The sequence below is a fragment of the Etheostoma cragini genome, chromosome 8 (assembly GCF_013103735.1).
Source record: "Etheostoma cragini isolate CJK2018 chromosome 8, CSU_Ecrag_1.0, whole genome shotgun sequence".
NCBI classification, from domain to species: domain Eukaryota; kingdom Metazoa; phylum Chordata; class Actinopteri; order Perciformes; family Percidae; genus Etheostoma; species Etheostoma cragini.
The window spans coordinates 14,953,024-14,977,372 of NC_048414.1; the positions used below are offsets into that span (position 1 = coordinate 14,953,024).

Genomic DNA, 24,349 nt, shown 5'->3' on the forward strand with positions numbered 1-24,349 from the left:
TTTCTCACTGCTTTGGAGTGAAGCATCCTGATAGTTAGTGAAGTGTGAGTAACCTCTTTTGTTGTCTTTAACTCAGCAACCTTGTAGTTTTTCCTCCCAGCACATGTTTCTGTTGCAATGCAAAGCTCACTCAGCTACAACTATTCAAAGTGATGCACACAAACATCTCTCGGCGTGTTGTAATAATTTATAGGTTCAGTATTGACCTGCTGCGCACGAAAACATCATCAGCAGAAACATTAAGTATAATCTGCGTCTGTGGAGAAAATTGCGATGCATCTTTCAACCCAACGAGCCGTGGCAGAATTAGCTTTGTCTTTCTGATTTGCGTTTCTTGTTTGACGTTAAAGTATGATGATGTGATAAGAGCTCATCTTCAAAATGTAGGGCTCAGAAGTGAGCCAAGTTATTATCTCCTATTTCCTTTATTCTCCTTTCTCACTGTCAGTGTTCCTGCTCGTGATGAAGCCTCAGGGCCCCCACGGCCAGTCACATGCGACAGCTAGAAGCTAATCACCCACATTGTGATTAAATGCAATGAAAGACTGCAGTGGGCCACAAAGGAAGCCAGTGATCGTGAGGGTGTTTGAATTGGCAAAGCTGTGGCCTAATCACGAATAGGCTTAAACAATTACTTGCAGAACTAATTAAAGAAATAAAGATGTTCTAAACTCTCTTTCTAGAAATGTCATCCATTGAACAACAAAAGTGTAGAGACAATATTCACTTTCCCTTGTGTTCTAAAGGATTTGTGAAACTTCAGTCATAGCTGAAGTACCACTAGAGGCCACTAGAGTTGGAAAATTTAAACTTCTGACCGCAGTGGCTTTAATACACTCTGTGGCCAGCTAAAACGGTGTAATACAACAATCCTACTATAAGTCCTACCTTTTATGAAGATTATAAATGGTCAGCTTTTGTTAATTTGTGTTTGACTTGTTGATAATAGAGGATTGGATTCAACTGTATGTTCATTTTGGAGGCTGTAGTTTTTGATGCCTCTGAATTATATTGGGTGGACAAAATATTGTGTCAGTGTAACACAACACAGTTCAATAGCTTTCAAAATGATCATATTGTTGAATCAACACCTTATCAGCAAAACGGATTAGCCTTCAGAAAGGATTGCTTTGTTGGACTGCTTTGCTAGGTCTAGAGTGTATTTCTCATGTTTATCTGTTTAAAAGGGAATATATAAAAGGCTACTGGATTATCTGTCACTTAAATCAGTGCTTGCTAATGAAAATAATTGATAGTTGCAGATGTTGATAGTTGGTACTTCCTTGATGAAATAATAAGACAGATCAGTTAACTTAACAATAATTCAACTGTAAAAAATCCCTGCAGCTAAAATGAGGATCAATTACTTTACTTACTTGCTGTTTACTAATGCTCTGGTCTCAAAACATCTCGCCAAAGGACTGCATTTGAAAATTAGCCGGCTGGCTAACACATTTACAGATATGTTGATTAAAGTGTGTTGTACTTATAAATTAAATAAATTAAATTAAGTGCCCTTGGTTGTAGCTGTCCTTGAACCACTTCTCCCGACAAATTGTCCATTAATAAAGAGCGTAGTTGGCTCAATACTTATTTGCAGTAATTTACTTTTTTTTTCTTATTTTGTTTTTACTTTGTTGTTTTGCCTCAGTTAGCCTTCCCCAAAACACACCTCTGCACTCCCTTCTCATCTCTAGTGTGATAGTGCTTTGGTAACCGCACAGTCGCAGCACACCCCATTAATTATTTAAGGTGATACATATCCACGATTTTGGAAGGTGTGTGTGTGTGTGTGTGTGTGTGTGTGTGTGTGTGTGTGTGTGTGTGTGTGTGTGTGTGTGTGTGTGTGTGTGTGTGTGTGTGTGTGTGTGTGTGTGTGTGTGTGTGTGTGTGTGTGTGTGTGTGTGAGTATCTGTGTGTTTGTGTAGCTGTATGTATATCTGTTTGGAGGTGACAAGGTGTTCTTGGCTTGTCAACTGCGATCACTGGAGACCCTAGAACAGACAGCTCTGTGTGTGTGTTTGTGTCTCAGCGCTGCAAGCAGTCACTGTTATTGTCTTCTTATGTCCTCACACCCGTTCCCAGCATGATGGCATCAAACGGGCACACTCCCCTGTGCTTTGGAACACACAGTTGTCTGGGATTGACATGTGCATGCCTTTACCCTTGTGCGTGTTTGTGTGTGTGTGTCTGTGTGCACGTGCTGATTATGTCTGTGTGTGGTCACATGCTGTGCTGAGGCTCCGTGGCGCCGCTGCACCTGTTTCATGTGTCTTAACACGCTCATGATTTCACAAAGCCTTTACAGGTTACAGTGCACCAGACATAAACACACACACACAGACACACACAGCTTGATGAATAATTAAGAAGACAGCCAGACAGATAAGAGGCCAGTATACCTGAAGGAGCATCTCACCCACAGCCGTCATGTCCAACATGCTTGGATTAAACGTTCTTTGTTTCATCCTCATACATTTGGCTTCTTGTCTCACTGGTGTCGAGGTTCAGGAAAATTCACATGATTTAATAATACACATTCAAAAGCTTGGCTATGAAAACTATCTGCATGGCTAGATACCATTGAGGCAAGTGGGGAAATATGCTTTTGTTGTAGTTTTGGGTGAACCAACCTTTTAACTTTTCCATTTTCACTAAATCTAAATTCTATTTACCAAAATCCCACACTATAAAATGCATAATAACAATAACTAACGAATGCAAAGCTGCCGTGCTGAGACAGCAAACCTTTTTATAAAAGGAAACTTCAGTGTTTTTTGCACATCTAGTTGTAGCATGTCATCAGTGTGTAATTGAGGATGCTGTTATCATGGCAGTCAGAGCACTGAGAGCCATTAACAGGCCAGTCTTTTATGACATTCTGTATTATGGATGCCTTGTGCTGGCAGTTTCATCAGAGGCCATAAACATTGGCCCAGTCAGCAAACTCCACTCATTAAGACACATTTAAATGTAATTATTTATTAATGCCTTTTTATGATCTATTGTCCTGGCTGCACCAGTGTGGGTTTTTATTTTTCATGTCATGAGGCCTGGTCGCTGAGATTGCAGAGGTTAACAGCTGTCTTAACTGTTGCAGAGCTAATTAGTGTGTCCTTTCGTCAATCATGGAAAGGGTGAAGGGAGAGAACTGGAAAACAAAAATGGAAAACAATTTTCTTTTTTAATAATATTTGAGGTAATGTAATAAGCTGCAGTCTACTATGGGGAAAAAAACTTTCTATTGGATGTTATTCATGGTTTGGGAAAAGATGAAAGATGATTAAAATTGCTTGCAATTATTAATTGTGTGGGACCTAGGATTTAAATAATTTCCACAAACTGCTGTATAATCCATGAGTGGTTTAAGAAATCAACACACATTTGACTAGTGTAACTACATTCGTAATAAATAGATGATTTCACTGGCCATGTAAAGTTTTATTGGCCATTTTATGAGAGACTTTGATATGAAATAATGAAACTCTCCCATTTGACAGGACAATAAAGCTGTTGAACCGACACATTTTATGAAAGACATTTTTGCTCACTTAAGGTTTTATTACAGAGTACAGGAAGATCCAGACTGGCTCACACAGCCATGAAGGGCCGTGAGCTGGAGCTGGGGAAAAGTCATTAAGAGTTCAAGAGGTATTGAGGAGATACATTAGACCGTTTTTTGAGAAGAGCTCTTATTCCCGCTCGCTGTCATGCCACACCTATCCTTGACATTTTGCCTGGCAGTGGCACTGTTTGTGGACAAAGATATTCTCGCTTGGCATATCTGCAGATAGTACCGTGAATTGGTGCACTGCAGCTAATGATATGTATGGTGTCACTCCTTGTGTAGTGTGAAGAGTATGTCCCTGTAACACAATTAAACAATTTGTTTCTTATTTTAAAGTTTCTGTAAATATTTACTACCACCTTCACATCACACTCATTTAAAAAAAAAAGAAGTCCCTTTTAAAGCTGGTTTGCCTGTTACTCCAGTCATTTCCTGCTGTCAAAACAGTGATGGAGAACACCAGAAGCAAATGTCAGTAGTTGATGAAAGTGTGTTTACATCCAACTGCTTTAAAGCGAATAAAACCCTATATGTGATGATGTCACGTACTGTTTTGCATCAAATTGGCATTTCAAATTGATTTTAGACATTTTATCCATTCATTTTTGCACTGAGTCACACAACATTCAAGGAGACTTCTGCGAACAAAAGTTTTGTGGACAAAATGGCTCGCGCCGTCTCCAACAAATGATGAATATTGCAGTTGTATTAGTGCTTATGTGTCAGATGATAGCCACGTATCAAGCTATAATAAGAAAACGGCTCTATCAACACATTGCTATGATACAGATGCAGCTTGCCTTTTATCTTCCTTTCCATTACCCCGGAGGACGTCCCTCAGCTTGTTGTAGCGTTTGTTGGCCATTTCCTTTGAATTTCTGATAAATCAAATTCAGAAAGTCACTCTTCTCCTCGTCCATCCACCGACGTTACCTTAAACAATTTTTTTAAACCACAAACGGCAATGTCATGGTGGCTTTAGAGGAAAAGTCAATGGACATTTGCCAACGTTATTAGGATACATTATTTAGAACCATGACTGTGGCAATTCATCAAGTACATTTGAAATGTTTCACTGTACAAACAGTGACCTGATGGGGGAGCTAGATGAAAAGTCGGGGGCGTTACAAAGATTGATCTACTAAGGATCATGGATCTGTGTAAATCTTTAGGGAAATCCATCCATTAGTTACCTAGAGAACCAAAGTGATACACCGGCCGGCAGACTGACAATGCCATCCATAGAGCCATGCCGTTAGCATAGTTCATAGTCATAAGTAGTTTAAAAACAAAATGAAGAATTGCAAACCCACTTGATTCATATGTAGCTACCTAATACCAGTATCACCAGTGTAAGTGATGGCCTATTTCTGCCAGAGGCACTGGAAGTTGCTGCCAGCAGAAGGCCCCTGCTGTTCCTTAAGGTGCTGGAGGTTTAGATCACCAAAGACCAGCAAAGCCCCGCTCTATCTAAAATTAGATAAGGTCATGCAGGGACATGCATGTTAATCTCCATTCCGACTTCTAACAGCTTTCAATGTCTGCAGATTTCTGACCACATTGTGTTATCACAGGACAGTCAAGCAAAGGTAATCACAAACAAAACAGGGGTCTCAGTGTGTATAAATGCTCTGAAGTAGATGTTGGAGTATGTTAAGCAAAGTGTATATTTCTGATAAATACTGCTCGGTTTTGTTTGAGAAGTGTTTTAAGGTCATGGTGCTCCTTAAGAGGATTTCAACACAAAAGTACAATTTCATATCTCCCACACACTCCCTGTGTCCTATTGCTACTATATGTCATACTGGTCACCAACACTAGCAAGTCTATTTTTAGTGTCTTCTTGCAGACTATTGCTGTGCTGTCTTTATCAAGGTTAAATAAGCAATCAAATCAATCAAAAAGCTATCAAAACTGGGAGAATAATACACTGAACCTGCTTGAAGACCTGTAATTTTTCAAAAGGGCCCCACATACACAGGCCATATAAATTACACACACAATTTCTTATCTGACAATAAGCATGAATAGATGTGAGGTTGGGGCTCTTGTTGAGGATCAGAAAGGGTCTAGCTGATTAGAGGGGCCAGAGGGATTGGCATGCCTTAGCAGTTAAAAGAGGTTGGCAGTATAGAGACAGGCTCCATCCATCAGACACAGAGGTGGCACGTCAGCCACCTTTGCACAGAACTGCAGGCTGACGGATGGCTCTGCTGCTGACATGAAGACATCTGAGGGGCTGTCATTACCATTGTTCCCCTGTAGCCAACTGGGGGGACAGTGGCTAATCAAAATCAATGGCATCAAGTAGCCAGTGAGACGATGGATAGACAGGCACTGAAGTTAACCTTGATATGCCAAAAGTAACTCTGAAGTTTGCACCTGGAGTTGTCTTTGCACACTGCTGGGAGAGTGCTAGTACAGTAAATGTCCTTAACAGCCTGTCAATTTCAAGAAAATCCAAGGAGACCTTCTCCTTACACTGCTATATAATTAATGGATTATTATGATTGTATGCTAGTGCTGATGCTGATGTGCATGCTTAGCTGCATGGAAGCAAAATAATGGAAATTAATATGGATGTTATGTTAGAATCCTTTTTTTAATTTGACAATCGGTGGGGGTGTGTGGATCATTACAAAACCAGGTTTTACCATAAGTCTGAATAGAGATGTAGCTGTGCAAAATAACTTACGTGCGATGGTCTTAATGGACTGCCTAATTGAGATGGATGTGTTTTTAATGACTGGCATCGTTTCGTTGCCGACTCTGGTGATATTACGTGGGGAGAAGGATGAGAGCATCCAGTGCTAATAAGGATGCTGTGGCCGAAGGTTACTGTTAAAGCTCATATTTGCATTTCATATGATTTCTACGGCTGAGTCAGGGGCCTTTTTTTCCTTCTTTTTAATGGGGGATGGCAGTAATTGTGAGTCTAATGGAGGTGCACTCTCCAGCTAGTTAGCTCGCAGCAGTGGCTTGCTGCTCATTTCCAGAGCTAAGGGAGGGCAAGGGTGTTCATAGTTAGAAATTGACATTAAGAGCTAATTTCACTGTACGCTATTTGACAGCGAGCTAACCCTTCTTGTTATTGACAGAGCTGGAAGCCCACGAGTATTGCTCCTGCTTCTTTAGGGGCATGCACGCAGCTCCATTTGAGGATTAAAAGATAAACATAATTAATCCTCTTTGGTTCGATAAATTGCAATATTAATGTTGATAGCTATCTCACCCAGTCTGAAGCCCCACCAATCGGCTGTCATTTAAGAGTCTGCTGTTGTATAATCAATGTGTTGTGCGACTGCTTGCAAAAACACCACGGAATAGGTTGACCTGCAGAGAAATGGTGGACCCAAAACATATGGCGGTGCTCTGACCAAAGGACCGGAGCGTCAAGTATGTCACAGGGGCTCATGTACCACAAGAGATATGGGAGTGTGGCGGCTGCAGATCATTAGGATCCCACAGCTAGGAGAATAGCCTTCAGTCCAACATTTATCTCTGCTCGTAGGCACTGCAGCTGAAAATTCTTTGTTTGCCCTTAGTACCACTGATGGAAGCCATTTCTTTACCATGTCCTCTGAAATCAATGAAAAGAATGATTCTGTCAACCCTTTTTCATCTTCTATGTGAGGGGGGGAAAAAGGACAATTCCGTTTCACCTTCCATATGTGAGATTATATTTTCCTTAAAAAAAAATCCTTAGCCTCATTACAGATGCAAATATCCTGTCACTTTATTTCGAGCCATCCCGTCTTCCTGCTCTCCCTCATAAACTACCCTTCAATTAGCTTCCTTATCAGGATTCTGAGGCTTAAACTGAGATAGCGACCAGACAGAGCTTGGCCATCATTTCACCAGACCGTGTTGCATTAAGGGATACCCCTTCCCTCTCTGCTCTGACAGGAGTGACACAAGGAAACGTTAGATTTAATTTAATTTGAAGTCTTTGGGGAAATAACACATGTCCACAATGGAAATGTCATTGGTTTGCCCTTTATGTTTATGGATGGGAGGCCTTGTTGCGAAGGTCTGTAACTGGGATTCTGTCATTTGGAGTTATTAGATGTAAGAGACTGCAAATAACAAGTGCTTTGTCCTCTGGAGGGTACACTGGAAGTATGCATCATTATTCAATTTGAATGGTGATTTAAAAATGAGTTAGAAATATGTGCCTCACATCTTCAGAAATCAATACAGTACATATCCGAAGTGTAATTGCATTCTATCGTGTGACTACATGTGCAAGGATTTTCTGCTTCTTTTTGAAGTTGATAAAATAAGACTTAGTGAGTCCTTGTTGTTCTCCCTGAGAAAGAGAGCCTACACATGTTTGTCTTTGGATGAGAATTGTTAAGGCAACTAGATTCAGATAATATCCAGATTTGTTTCATTTCTGGACCATCCACTAACAACGAAACACTGACATTTTTAATGAAAACCTTTTGAGCTTGCCACTTATGGGGCCTCTGCTTGAGTTAGCTGGTGATGCTGACTCAAGTTGAGTTAGAGACAACCCACTTCCAGCCAGCCTTCCATTTTTTTATCACTACTTCTTCCACACACATGCATGCACATTTTATGTTTCAGAGTGACCGGCAAGACACTGATAAAGAGACAATTGCCAGTCATTCTCAATTCTGAGACGTCCTGTGGTTCAGGAAACCTGTTCACAGAAATGATAGCAACAGTAGTCAATTCAAATCTTAAGTTGTGCAGCACACACCATAAAATACATGCAATGCACATTTGTTCTGGTACACATTTTCTTTTGACAGGCTTCCAGTGGAGCCAGGAGTTGGAACCAAATCCAGTGGAAATGTGAATTTTTGATATTTTGAAAATAAAAACGCTAGCCAGCTGCCTTGTTATAGAATTGCTAGGATGTGTCAAGTTTTGTTCAGGGAAGTAATGCGCAGCAGTGGTATCCATGTTTTCTGTGCAGCAGTTGCTGGTCAGTATCGTTTCCTGGGTTGGTCAGTAATTCTGACACAGCCTATGGCAGAAAAAAAGATTTAAAAAAGAAAATCATCATAATTTCAATTAAGAAGTTGTCATAGCCAATAATAGTGTCTAAACCTTTGCACGCAAGATTACAGAATCTGCATCCACGTTCCCCCTGCATACTATCATTTTCATGAGGGGGTAGGCTGGCCTGGATGGTAGTTATCATTAGATTAGAATGCTGTGGGTGGACATGGGTTGCCATGGAGGAGACCTATATGTGGGGTTACCAGGCAGGGGAAGCAGTGCATGATGGTTCTAGGTGGGAGGAGTAGGTGGATGAGCGGGAAGGTTACACAATATGGAGTTGATTACTTTGGGTTGCTATGGCCGAGGAGACTAATAAAGCAATAATCCTTCCTGCAGCAGCACTCCATGAATGGGAAAGTGACGAGGGTCCTAAAATGAGGATTAGATTGGTTTTATTTTCTAATAGGGCAAAGCCGTCTGCATGTAATGGCAAGTGAGCTTTTTGTAGTTTGTTTTGGTGTTCCTTCCTGATTTTCAATTGAACCCCTAGTTAGATGCATATTTGTACAACAATCTATTCGATCATTTGATCTGTCATTTTCTCTTTTTTGATTACCTCTCTTTTCTTACTCTCACTCAAATACTTAATTTCATGCTGTTTCACCCCACGTCTTCTCCCTGTGCCTCTTTATGTTTACCTGCGATGCCGTTCCATCTGATTGTCTCTCCCAGCTGCTGATGAGAGTGCTGATTGGCTGGAGGTGGTCTCTGGGGTGGGGTCAGGAGGGCTGGCACTGAGCTGTCTCTTCTCACTGTGTCACAGCAGCCTGCAATCAAGCGAGCAGGATAAGACTGTGCCTTGTTAAGGACACCCAAACACATACACACACACACACACACACACACACACACACACACTTTTTTTATTACTGTGGGGCCCATGCAGAGGAAAGTGGGATTGAGGTGGAAAGAAGGTACAAGTAGTGAAGAATCAAACACAGCATGAGAGGCAGAAAAGTAAAATTGTAAACAAGCAATTCAATAGAATGTTGGCACAAAAAAAGACTGACAATGAAGAAAGAGTAATGAAAATGAGAAATACAAAAGGGAATGGAGAGTGTAGAGTGCAGAAATATGAAAATTTTTCTTGTCCTTTGAATAACATCCTACCTCATTGATGTCCAGTGAGATAATAGCTGCAAGGCAGGCGCAACCAAATACAGATGATAGTGTCTCATTGCTACAGCCGTGTAATGTAATTAAACGGTATCACTGACGGAGATATGTGTATGTGTGTGTGTGTATGTTTATGTATGTATACATATATATATATATATACACACACACCCACACATACAGTATTTAAATGATAATATTATTGATGCCATCAAAGGCTGAGGCTTCATTTCCCTGATGCACAGAGAGGGAGAAACCAACATAAGCTATTCGTTTGATTTCCTCTCCTTTCACCGGATCGACTACAATCCTAATGCAGATAGAAAAGAGAAAGCGGAAGCTCTTTATTATCCATCAGCCTAGGGAGTGCCTTAACATAAGAAAACACAGGGTTATCTTCCAGAGCTTAGTTAATTGAAGTTAATCTGAGGCGGTGTTTTTGCATTTCGCAGTTGTTGCCGGGGTGAATTTGTCTTTGTTCCATTCAAATACGTTTTAAGGTCCTTAATTAACCATCCTGCCACTCTGACATGGGACCTCTCCTCTAGATCGGCCCTGACAGTTAATTACAGTCAGAGGGAGGGAAGTATCTGGGAGAGGTACTACACTGTCACTAACCTGATCTGATAACACAATTCCAAAAGAATGAAAACACTGTAGCGGATGTGTTTTCTTCTCTCCCTCTTTGATGAACTAGTACAAGATGAAATGTTGCAACCAAAACTGTAGTTTTTACTTAAAGTTAGCTGTAGATGGACTACATTGTCCAAATCTTCCCAACCATCTGCAGATTTTTTAACATTTTGCTTTTCTGTTTATAATAGAATTGCAGGTAGTAATGCTACCTTTTTAAATAGTCATCTTGTTTAAATTTGAATTTGGCTGTGCAGAAAGACTGAGATTAACTGTGATTTGACACCATACACGATGTGTACATACTTACAGTGTCTTCCAAGATTTATTGTTCTTGGTTAATTGTTTTTCTTAACCCTTTTGTTGTCTTCTCATCCAAATTGAAAATCAATGCTGGAAGGCAGACCAACGCTCTGCGTAACATGCTGGAATAGACAGGCTCGAGCGCCCCGGATGGCACGCAGCACAACATGGGCAAGCCTAGTCTCTGCAGCATTCTCACTCAGCAACCCACCCCACAGCTGCTTGGATATCACTGGGGGGGGGCAATGTCTGAACTGCACCGCTCATAGAAAGTGGGAACTTGGTCCTGTTTTCTGCATAGTGAGAGCAGTGGCGAAAATAACGAGTTGTTCAGTTGTGGCAGTGTGCCACGGAAGTTGCCAGGGGGGCAGCTGAACCAGGATGCGCTAGTGCGCGCTGGTTCCACTAAAATGGCTGACAGTTTCTCCTCGTGGATGCAAGGTATCAGAGGGACTGGGGAAAAGCATATAGGTGCTTGGTGGGAGAAAACGTCTACGCCAACTGGTGGATTGTCCCGTGTGCTCAAGGAAAACCACAGTGCGTACATTGTGTTTTCTTTCGAGGCAAAGCTCTGCTTCCCCGAACCTGCTCCATAGCTTCTGAACAATAGTTGGATTCAATTGCCCCTCATTGTGAGAGGGCCCTCCCCCAACACTAGGTCTGCCGCCCGGTTCAAAACCCTGGGGGATGTAAACTGCCTTGAGGGACAGCAAATGTCTGTGGGCCCACAGTAGAAAGTGTCAGGCTATGTCCAATACCTGGGCTGAGCGCACAACGACAGTTTGTGAACGCTGCTGCCGTAACGTTGATTGGGAACCACAGACAGTTCCAGGCAGGTACGTTTGTGGGGAAGAGGAGGTGGTGGCCACTCTCTCCCTCCACCTGTGGCTTTTACATTCCTCCTCAGCCAGTAGGGGACGCGTCTCTGTACACTGTACCGTATGAGGTCACTTGTCGTCAATCGGGTTCCCCCCGTTAATTGTGGTGAATGAGATTAAGGCGGTAGCGATGAACCCACCTCTGGATTTTTGTTATGTGGAGGAGACGCATCACAGACAGCGTTGACACTGTCACGTTTGGCATGGTGTGGGTCAACAGAGGGATCAGTGTGTCTTGGCGTTGACAGCCTGGCTCTCATGACAATCGAGTATATGTCCACGCCCAGATGAGCTATCAATTGTGTGGGGACCAGTGAACCCTTTTGCCAGTCTATGGTGAAGCCCGGTAATTGCGCTCTTCTATCTCTGACGTCATGGTGTCTGTCTCTGCCTGAGATGACACGGTTGTCTCCAACACATCCCCAAGCGAGTCGGGGGGAGGCGAATTGGAGTGTGAAGGCCATGTTATTAGCTTTGACGTCCAAGAGTTCATGTGTGTCCGGCTATCCATGCTGCGATGTGCTCTGAGAGCAGGGTACGCATGTCTGTTTGTTGTTTATAGACATAGTCAGCAGGGCACGCGGAGTCCATTCCACCACTGAGGAAGACGTGTGATTGTATCGTTTAGCCCATGGTAGGGTTCTGTTGGCCGGTCACTGCCATGTTGAAGGGGAGCGATCACGCGTCATTGTTTTCCACATCTCGCTGGCATAGGCGAGAAAGATGTCTGGACGGTGCTTGCTCCTACCGACTGCATAGATTAGGGGAGGGTTAGCCCGGTGCAGGAGCATATCAGGAACCTTGACTTAGAGGTTCTATCCCGAGGCTGAGCAGGACCAGGTTAGCTAATGGCAGCTAAACCCCAAGACCCAGAGAGATGCTTTCCCTCTTCTCCAAATAGATGAGTCCTTGGATGTACTGTCTGAAGCAAAATGGTTCTTCACCATGGATGCCTTGTTTACCAAGTGAGATCTATACAGTGGCTAACTGGCCTCACCCCACTAATGTCTTTGAGGCCTGATCCTTCTTAGGTTTTGCTAGATACTACAGGCAGTATGGATGGGTTTTTCAAACTGGCCGCACCGCCGCATTGGCTGTTGGCGGAACTCTCAACAACAAGGACTCAAAAAGGCCGCAGCGCGTCACTGGAGGGGGCCTGGTTGGAGATCTGCAAGATGAGTTTTCAGGAACTGAAAGGGCAGTTAATGAGTACTCCCACCTTGGCTTTTGCTAACTTCTCCCTACCCTTCGTCCTTAAGGTCGTTGCTAGTCACAGTGGTTTGGGTGCAGTGCACAGGAACAAGTCACAGGAACAAGATGGGAAAGTGAGGCTCCTGGCCTAGGCCAGTCGCAGCCTACACCCTGAGGAGAAAAACTATGAAGTTGGAGTTTCTGGGCAAGAAGTGGGCCATAACCCAAACGTTCTAGGAGTATTTGTGGGGCCAAAAATGTGTGGTCTGGACTGACAATAATCCTTTGTAATAATCTTCATACTTCACACTTGGGCTCTACTGAGCAGCGCTGGGTGGCTGAACTGTCTGCTTTTGATTAGTGTTTGGTAGCGTCTTGGCCGCACTAACAAGAACGCAGATGCAGTCAGCCACCAAAAAGGGTGAGCCTACTAATGTTGTGCAGTCTGCTGTAATTGCTTTGCCTTCTCGCACCTCCGCTGACCTGCAGGCACCTTCCCCAGAGTTTAACTACAACACCACCACCCAATAGTCAACTGGTGAGTTCCCTCACTTTTGTATGTTTGGCCAAGAACCCCACTTACCTGTGAACTTCCTACTGGGCCACCCCCCACAACAAACAACAGGACTTGTGTGTGTGACTGGGTGGGGGAACATCAACGGCGTCTGCAGGTGGCTTTTGATTGTGCCAAGGATGGGAAGGAGGCTGCAGCCAGGCAGAGGAAGGAGAGACAAGACCAATTGACACTGGGTAAACCATTGGAGATTGGAAATTCTACATGCGGGATAATACAAAATGTGGTTGGAATAAAATTCAAGATGCCTGGGGGTCCACAGTCTTTGAAGTGGTAAGAGTACCTGAGCCTGGGGAGGTAGTGTATTCCATAGCACCATTGCATGACCCAACACACATTAGACAAATTCACTGAACCATGCTCATACCAACTTACGTTTCTATACACTCGTAGCTTGGCCGATGGGACCCTTCCGGTAAGCGTTGTAGAGTGTAAGGCAGAAGAAGATTGAGATGACCACGGAGTAGGGATACTACTGGAGACACCTGTACTGAACCAACCTACCATTCCCCAGCCAAGGTCACAAATAACAGCACCAATAAGTGATCCACAAATTGAAAGTCCAGTCTCTGGTTCCCCTTGCCCACGGGAGGAGGCCTGTAGCAGTGGTACTACCACTTGCAGAGGAACTTCAAGGACCACCACAGGGCGCCACCCTAACCCTCATCGGTTCCCGGAACTCATGCCCGGTGAAGCGGGTGGGGCTATGATGTCTTGGGTACTGGGCTTTGCTGGGAGTCCCCAAGATTGGTACCAACTGAAATAAAATTTGAATTGAAATTCCCAAGGTGGCTTTGGTGACTGTTAAATTGCTAAAGTTTGGCTAAGCCCTCTATAGGGCCTGGTTACACTATCATGCCTGTGTGACAATTGTTTACACAGCAGTGAGTGTCACTCTACCAGCTGCAGAAAAAGGTGGTAGTTAGAGTAATCAGCTGGGAGGTGGAGAAAGACTGAGACCAACCTGCAGCGCCACAGGAAATGTGTCGTTTTCATTTATTATTGTGCATTATTCTTATAGTCAACAAAAAAATATTTGAAAGCTGATCTGGTAAAAACTGTACATTATTTTTCTCTTCAACTTGTTCCACATCAATTTCATGTGGTTTCATTGTCTGAACAGCGCTCTTAAGGAGGGCGATGGAAAAAAAAGAAATTGATTCCCTTTTTTGAGAATAACAAACTTCAGGCCTTGGAAGGGCTTTGACTTACATAGACTTTGACATTCAGTCCCCAGTACTACTTTCTACAAGACTAAAAAAAAAAATGATTCTTTGTTTTCTTATTAAAAAAGAAAAAAATGGTCTCTGACCTGAATTTGATGTGGCTTTGCCCCTACAATTGAGTTAGAAATCCTTTTACTTATCCTTGCATACAGTTTATTCAGCAGATGTTGTTAAAAAACTGCGTTGAATGCTTAATAAACCCCGGACGCCATGTTTTATTGCCACTCTTTCGATCTGCAGGTCAGCAAATAGACCTAATGGTGCAAAAAATCAACATAAAACAGGGACCATATGCAGTGTCCTGCGCTTTGATGTTTATGAGCCCTAAGCTGGGGATACAGTAAATCACCCCTTATAATCAGGGCCATTGCTATTGGTCGTGTATAAGATGAGTTATATGAGCTATATTCCTCATATCGCTTGGCTGTCATCCCCTTCATTCAGCCTCCTCTCACAAACCAATGCGAGGCTATCAACGGTGACCTTGCCACTGCACCCAGCTCCAGGTGGAAGTGATAGATACTCACTCTCAATGGCAGCCGGGTCTTTTTGTATAAGAAAAGCCATATTGATTCATGAGCCAATAACTAGAAACACGCAAGGTTGTGCCTCAGCTACTCCTCCCCCTCTATTTGGGTGTCAATTCTCTTTTTCTTCTTCTTCTTTTTGTCCAATCAGAGTAAAAAACAGCAGTAAAATCTTTGTCCTTATCAGAGGATCAGCCTAGTGCCAAGCTTGATGGCAGAAACAATGAAGGGTCAGTGGGTGGTGGTGCATCAGCCACCAATGCTGGTGTCTTATCATGGCTTGCTCAATCAGTGGCTGCCAATCAGGCAGCTCTCAGGCCACCTGCAGAGAAGATGGCCTCTGCATTGGGTTTCTGAGATAACTTGCCGCCTCCATCCTGAAGGCTCGCCCTCCTCAATGGATTAAATATTGATCATAACAATCCTGAAAATTGAGTTATTATTTTCTCCATTTGTCATCATAGAAGTCTCTGCTACCTTTCCTGTATAGTGGATGGACACTTGTGGCAAACTTAAATTGGTGTCATAAGTCATCATGAAAGAATAAAGTAGCAGTTTTACCTGCAGGCTTTCTTCTTTTATATTAAGGCCTCATTGATTTTAACTCTAAAAATAAGTTTATTTATGGTTTGTAATTCAACCAGTATATGTAGATACAAATTCCAAACAATTATGCCATCATCAGTTTGTGACCCTTCATCCAATTGTCATTTTAATTTCAAATATTAGATTAATCAGTATGAAAAGTCAAAACTATGCCAATGACAGCTTTGCAGAGCTACAGATGACATCTTGAAATGTCATTTTGTTTGAACAACAGCCCAAAACCCCCAAAATATTCAGTTTACAGTGATATATGACACAGGAAAGATGCCACTCTCATTTGAGAGGCTGGAGTTAGAGATTATTTGCTATTTCACTGTTACTGTTGCTTGGAAAAAGCCTGAAATGGATAATGGATTATCAAAATAGCAGCAGATGCACATGTAGATCTTGCTTGGTATGAAGTGAGGTGGGGTACAAGTTCTTTAGGCTTGTATGGTGGTGTTTGGTTCCACATCTTCAACACATTTTCTTAAGTATGCACTTGTATGCCATTACTACAGGAACCAACTTAGGTTTGCTTGCTTAATCATGCAAGATGGCAATTTAGGGTGTACAGCCGCTCCTGAACGTCAACTTTGACAAACAAATGACTTGATGGAGATTTTTGTTGAATTGTTTTTTTGAATATCATAAATCCTGATTTTGAATATTGTCACCAATTTACAGTCCAGATACCTTTTATAACCAAGCAGAACGATTGGAAATTGCATTTTTAGATGGAATGTGCCTGTTGTGCTTACATTTTCCTAGTTAGAATACAATCTCTTTATGAAATGCCAAGTGGAGTTTTACGGTTCTTATATAGCTCCATGGTCCCAGACACACTATTGATTTCTAGAGCATTTCTCATCAAATAATAAAATACGCCTGGCATGTCATACATTACATTTCTCATGTCCTTATAGTGACCTTTGATCGTAAACGATAGCGGAGAGTAGATGTACCTGAATGTCACACTGATTAGGATTGGATGCTGTTGATTAGCATGTTGTGCCCACTGTTGCTTATTGACGACATAAGGCGGTGTCACTGCCGGGGACAGTCGTCCATCATGATTAGTATTTTTGCAGGTTCATCACAAAAGCATGGGAGCATGTTAACATAAAATATATAGCGCATGTGCATGGCCAATTGATAACCTGCTTGGGCAGCTGAGTAAGAAATATTCCTGGTGTCTTGACCACCAACCTTGAGCTAGCCAAGAGTTCATCCCGTTTGTAAAATGTGCTTTCTATTAATGAATGAATGAATGAATGTTTCTACAATATGTCATTTATTTTTGTTTATTGCAAGTGATTTGTGTGTTTTTATATAAGGAACAACAGCTCTTTTCCCTTTGCAGTTGATCATATTTAGCTGTCATGGGGGCATATGTTAATAATCAATGCAAGATTCAAACTCTCCATTTGTTTTGTTTAATTGGTCATTGCTGTACACTGCAATACAGTCAAGATGTGTATATAATCTAGAATATTGAAAAGCCATCTATTTGTCTTTTTATTGGAAAACAAAATTCATTGTTTTTCTTATAGTGGAATCATTCACCAATTCATTCTAATGATAAAGCTTGACATTATCCTAACCGGGTGACTGTAACGTTCTATGTCTATGGTTGTTTCAAAATCGAATTATGGCTTAACCGCAGCTAACCCCAACACAACAGGAGCATATCCAATCACATTTGTGTGAAAAATGAGACGGGCCGTATTTTCAATTACATTTCAGCATAAAGGGATTGTTAATCCTGTCTCCCGTGCTGCCAGAAGCTGTTAATGAATTTGCTTATCCTCCAAGATACTAATGTGACTTTCCTCCGCATGGGGAAGAAAAAAAATAAAAAGTAGTGTTTTTCTTTGTCCTCCTCTCACAATACTGTGTCTGACTGTAATGGATGCAAATCTATTCACAGCAAGGTTAAACAGTTTGTTTTGCTGAAGCTGGTGCTCTGTTTATGTAGAAAGTTGAATCAGAGGATCTCATAAAGCCTTTAAGCTATGATTTGCAGAATGGCACACCCTCCTCTGCTGGCTTTGTCTGCTTGGTTATTTGTTGGATTGGAGATATTTTCTCAAAAACTTATATATATATTTATTTTTACAGCTTTTAGAACAGAGAGCTAGTTATTGTTGTTATAAGTTTGGAAACTTTGCCAAAACTTAACAGAATCTCCTACAGGTTGAACAGGTTTTGATCGAGTCCTGTGGTGGTGAAAAGCTTTAAAACGGTTTTGCATTCAAAAACTTTCCTTCTGAAATAAAGATGTATGGGTTGCAAGTAATAATTTTTTACTCACCAGTTGATTATTTTAATAAATAACTGTATGGTAGTTGATCTATGAAATATTAAAGAATATGGAAACAAATGCCTGTAACAAGTTCTAAGTGCCCAAGATGACAGTTTCAAATCCCTTGTTTTGTCCAATCAACAATACAAATCCCAAAGATATTCAGTTTAAAATAATATAGAACAAAGAAGACAAAGCACCACAATTGAGAGGCTTGAAAAAAAGAACAAATGTTAAAATTCTTGTTTAATTAAATAACTATGATGACTGTCCAGCCAGTCTAGACTACTTTTTTACTGGGGGGGCAATAATTATTTGGTTTGGACCTTAAAGGAATTCTATACATACAAAATCCCTCTTTTCCACCATTACTTAAACTCTTCAATAACATAACAGCCGAATTTACAATAAAACAGCTTTCATTGTCTTTAATTTAAGTCTGAGACAGCTGATGTACCAACTGCTTGGAGGCACCTGGTCTGGTTCCTATTAGGAAGCAGGTCTGGTCTGTCCGTGGCCTGAACCGGTCAACAGTAAGCTTGATGATGGATGGTGTATTAATGCTCTTAGTCCTTTTCTGTTGTCACTGTTCATTACGCAAATCAGGCAAACAAATGCCCACCCTCCTCCCCCAGTCTACCCACTTCTCTCTCTCTCTCTCTCTCACACACACACATACACACAACCACATGCTTTCCCTCACGCCACCTTGCTCGTGCTAATATTGCTAATAGGCTTGATGTGTTGTGTTGCCTTTTTTAACCTTGAAAGTTATCAAATTTTCATTAAATTAACTCAGATGGATCTGGATGCATTACATCATCACATCTGGCTTATATTACCAGTCCTTCACACTTCTCCGAAATGGCAAACAGGATCTTCATCACCAATCCGCTTCACTCTACTTTCCCCTTTGTCTTATTCTATTCTACACGATTATTACCTATTTTGAGGTCTGTGAAACTGACAAATAAGTCGGTTCGTATGTACGCTAAAGGTTTTCTACTGCGGGCGTTCTTTTACATTATGTGTGGGCTTTATGTCTGAGCATCGTGCATGTGCATACGGACACACACACACACACACACACACACACACACACACACACACACACACACACACACACACACACACACAAAGGTGACACGGTCACCGTCATTAGACCTTCACAGGCATCTGCTCATGCCTGCAATGTGATGTGATCCTTCACCTTCTACATGACAGTTGGCCATTTAGCACTAAATTTATGCCGCCCATGCCCTTTATCAATGCATTCTGAGGAGTGGGGGGGCAGATAGAGGGCGTCACTCAGCGTCCTGCCTTTGATTTGTGTTACTGCTTTTACTAAACCAGACCTTGTAATGACACATTGGGTTTTTGAGAAGCTCTGATGGATGCCTGAGTAATGCAGATGATATGTATGTACATTAGCTAACATCCCAATACATACTGATAGGGAAACTCTTTTCACAACATAACAGCCAAGTAAGTTAAAATTTCTGATGAAATCTTTAAAAAAATAATAGCCTTGTTGAGATCATAGATTTTAGTTACAAAAGCTTTACATTAATATTACTTTTTTTTTTTTGCATTATGTAAATCACAATCATGATGATTTTTTGGTTAAGTTATAAACAAGATCAGCTATGTACTAAGCAGGACATTGTTCAAGTCAAAAATAAACTCGTGGAATCACTCTTTCTAAATTACTTCAAACATATTGCTTCTGTACTGTAATTTCTTATTACCTATTGGCCAGCAAATGAGCTGACACTGCTAATATAAGCTAATATTGGCTGGGCTCTTGAGTGAAAACGAGGAATAGTTTGACATATTTGCTTTCTTTTGTGGGGAAGTTAAGTCTGTGCTTTTAAGTATTGATGTATAGCCAGGGAGGCATTAATCTAAGCTTAGCATAAAGACTGGATGTGGGGGGGAAATAACTAGCCTGGTTCTCACCACAGTTAAAAATATGCCTACTAGCACCTCCAAACAAATAAAAATGCATCTTGCCTTTTTTCCTTTATGCTTTATGCTAAGCTAAACTAATTGCATTCCGCAATCTGCACAGTGGGGAATAATTATACATTTATAATTAAATCAGACTCAGATATTACGAAGAAGATCCTTGTATCCTCTCCCTTCTCAAGATTGCATGGTCCACTGCATTGTGAGGGCACTCAATGAAATGACACAGCCTGGCTAAATTGTGGGAAAAGTTCAACAGAGGTTCCTAGTCACTGTGTGATTGTTTCTCATTCATTCTCTGGCAGGACTTTTGCATAAGTAGAATTGCTCATCCAGTGGGTAACTGTGGTGAGACACATGATGACAGCAGTTATCCTTGTTGATGAGTTTGTTTAGATTTGTTTTGCTTCTTTGGGAATTGCAGTCATCATTCAGGAAACGTACTGGTTTGATAGGATTCAAAGTAAAACAAACTACTGATAAGCCTGGATTATTTCATTGTCATCGGTCTGTCTGAGAAAAAAAAAGAAGTGCATTTTCTTAAAAACGTATTCACTTGCCCTGATGGCTAAAGAGACTTCAAATCCTTCCAAAATTCTTTTTTTAATGATGTTATGGGATGCCACTTAGAGAAGGCAACCTCTCTAGTTTGAGCTTTTCACTTCCTTTAACCTCACAGGGTCAATTTTCCCAAATCACTACACAATCACAAATACCACTTGTATCGACAGTAAACATGGCAGTAGTCAGTGGTGGAGGAAGTATTCAGATCCTTTACTAAAGCAGAAGGACCAATACCTTGCTGTTATAATACTCTTTTACGAGTAAAATGCTACTTAAGTAAAATTATGTTAAGGATGATGAGGAAAATGGGCTCATCTAAAGTAAAATTACACAATGCAGAGAAATGCCCCCTGTGAATTGAATACAGTGTGTCATTAGATTAGTATTACTAACACATTAATGTGTAAGCAGAATCTTTAAATTATTTTTAAATAAGGCCAACGTTTCATTATGAATTAGTCTTCTGATTACTTTCTTAAGTTTGTAAAACATAAGAAAATAGTGAGGAATGCACATCACATTTACCCAGGCCAGAACTCAGTGACATCTGCAATATCTTGCTTTGTCTAACCAACTGTCTAAACCTCAAAAATCATCAGTTCACCAAAATAGTTGGTTTGCACGTAAAGTCTGAATTTTAAATGTAGAGAAGTAAAAAGTAAAACTTTTTTTATTAAAATGTAGTGTATTAGAAAGAGACTGTACAATAATAACAAAGAATACTCCAGTACAAGAATATCAAATTTCTACTTCTACTGTACTTGAGTGTTAATGTATTTAATTATTTTTTACTACAAAGTCAACTTTCTCCACCGGGGAGTCTCTAGATTCTGATAAATTGTTTTTCTTTGCCCAGTTCTCTCTTGGGCCACTAGGACAGAATCTCATTCATAAAATTGATACAAAATCTTAAATATGCTAAGTATTAAGGTGATCCTCCCATACTGTTCTCCAATGTTATTGTTAGTAGCTTGCTTTTTGCATCAATTAATTCCTTAAATATCAAATTTGTAATGCTGTGATAATGTGTTCTAATTAACCAATCCACATACAACCTGCACTGTCATATGGTAATGAGCTCCCGCTTGTCTTTTATGCTACATAAAATAGGTACATTACAGCTGTAGTCGACTAAAACACTTGATTCTGTGTGTATTTTTCAAGGGGTTTTATTTATCAACCACCCTTAGTTTATTACAATTTAGAGGTTTTTACATTTCCAAAGTTTCAACTAGCACATGTTGAAATTCACTCATAACTTTCAAAGGCAGACTTGAGGGTGTTAATGTCACGTACACCTGTCCCTCTTTTTATTTTTCTCCACCCTGCCTCTTTGGAGCCCTCTTCACCTCTCATCTAAAAGGAAAAAAGTGTGAATGGTAATGGAGACTGACTATCATTGCATGCTAACGCTGCCATTACCCAACCTCTGATAGATGAAGCCATTGGCGGGTGTTATCGGAGCCAGCTGTGAGGGCTATGGTATGCATTATACATGGGCAGTAACCCTGTCATTGTGTGCAGACACACACACATAGACTTACAGATGAGTGTGGCACACAGACTGTAGGGCCAATTATGTGAATACATCTGAATATTCACACACTTGAATCCTGAATACAGTGTCACAAGCTATTAAGGCACAATGATAACGTCAAGAGATTTTTTGACTAAATCCTAGACCTGATAGAATATACACAGTTGAATGTGGCATCATTGTTTTTTATCACATGTATTGTTTACCCTTGGGTTCAGGACCCATTGTTTCATGCATTGTGCTGGTCAGATGAATATCTGTTGTAATATGCTAATTAAAAGGTTAAAATGTAGGATTAATTGAATCTGAAATCATCCTGCTGCAGTGCTGGTAAATGGGGCAGGGAATTGTGTAAGAAGTACATAATAACATTCCTGATAAGAATATTAAGTTATTAAAGACCCTACACACCCTTGGTACACACCTGAGGGGTGTCATTTATTGACACTAGAATAAAATTTAGGAACCATTGCCTATATTAACACTGCTTTTCATGTTATGACATTTCAAAATGTCTGCTTTGAAAAAGGCTTACTGTGACCTAGATAAGATGAGAGATGTACTGAGCGGGACATGGTCAATACTTATTGTTTACAAATGTGTGTGATAAGCTATAAATGTCCGATAATGGTCAGGCTTCAGTAAGAATGATGCATCACTGCAATATTAAACCTATCCCTATTGTTGCTGAAGAAGTACATTTCTACATGGCCACAGCATATATTTTTTCAAGATGAAGTGTTAATAGTGAGTTTAGTCTCTCTTGGTCTGTAAGTTCCTACATACAGGACTTACCCAATAAAGCTCTTTTGGTATGAGGTGGTACAGGATGTGTTGTGAGGTGCCAGTAGAAAAAAAAAAGAAGGAATGTGAAGGATGCGCGCATATATGATTTAAATATTCCATGTTGAATATACTGTATACCTTGAAGAATTCAAACATGAAGGCAATAAGATGGTCCTACCTTTTTATTGTCTGGTTGTACCTAAAAGAAATCGAACAGACTTGACCAGCGAAAATAGGAACTGGTTGGCTTTGATGGGCCGCTGAAAGAATTTCATTATGACTTACAAAATATGATAGATTTAATAAACTCTCTAAATAAATAAACCTTTGTTAAAAATATGATTTATTTCATGGAGGTATCTTATTTTATTTTTTTTACAAAACACTCAAATTGACAGTTGAAATGTCAAACTCCTGAGTGTAAAAAGATGCACACACTCAGTTTTCCACAGATCTCCAAAATTTTTGAGTACCTCCCTGCTGAGAGCTCTCAACCTCCAATCCTGCTTCAAAAGACTGAAGTGGTGAACTGGGAAGAGTGATATTCAAATCAAAGCTGCCTGAGCGTAATATGGAAATGAGATTTAGTCACTGACAGGAATTCATAACCAGTCTGACGTATCACGCACTCAGTGTTACCCGACAAATCATGAAGCATGGGAACACATGGGCAACGGATGATGTGGAATAGTTAATCAAATGTAACAATATGCCTACAGTAAGCATGTGTTGAAATATGGTGTAGGGAGGCAAGGGTGCTATTTGTTTTTCTATTTTAAGCATTGACTCATAGTGGATTCTGCCCATAACGATGTAAAGTAAGTCTGATCCCTATCCTGTGGTGGCACTGTTGTTCTCTTAAAGTGACAGGAGTTGAGTAAAGAATGTAAAAGAAAACTGTTTACGCTCTCATTCTGCACATCTCCGCCAATCGCTGGGCAAAATGGGTAGAAAAGTTAAAATGCAAGCAGCCTGTCCTATTCAGCTGTTGGAAAAGTGTAGACGGAGGGGGTTTAAGCTGCTGTTCAATCATCCAAATCTTACCAAATATTGCTGGATGATGCTTGCTCATTTTTTGAACTTGCTGCATTTTTCTGTTTCATAATCGTGGTTATTTAGACTATTTTCTAGTTGTTTCTCTCTGTGTGTCAGCAGCAATTACCAGATGTTTTACAAAGCATTTAAAGGCTGTCTTTGAACTCAAGCCTTTTGTTGGCCGATTGGATCCCTTTCAGACAGCTAGTTCAAAAGCTTTTTGGAGGTACGTGTTGTTACAGAAGACATGTCCAGCCTATCTTTCATTTTTTTTTCTTCATTTTTATCGATTTTTTTTTTTTTGCTGTAGTGCTCCTGTGCAACCTCTGTGTGCCTCTGACATGTCCAGCCCATCTGACCTGTTCATTCCCAAGTGTGACACTCGCCATGCCAGCACGGGTGAGGACTTCTGCCTCAGGAGCCTTATCATGGCATTAATCCATTCTTTTGAGCTTGCAGAGACACTGTCTGCTCCAAGACCTGCATGTGGAGACACAATGACCTGTTATACTTTCAGCT

General features: G+C 40.9%; 1 protein-coding gene and 1 long non-coding RNA gene across 3 annotated transcripts in view; one reads left to right on the top strand and one right to left on the bottom strand.

The window, feature by feature from the left end:
- Window positions 1–24,349, top strand: part of LOC117949414 (PDZ domain-containing RING finger protein 4-like) — a 113,341-nt gene that overhangs the window by 18,753 nt on the left and 70,239 nt on the right. The window lies entirely within an intron of this gene.
- The window catches only part of LOC117949470, a 28,329-nt gene continuing 14,617 nt past the window's right edge, over window positions 10,638–24,349 (bottom strand). The window contains exon 4 of the long non-coding RNA XR_004657690.1: window positions 10,638–10,656. This is a non-coding gene — a long non-coding RNA (uncharacterized LOC117949470). The remainder of the gene's footprint in view (window positions 10,657–24,349) is intronic.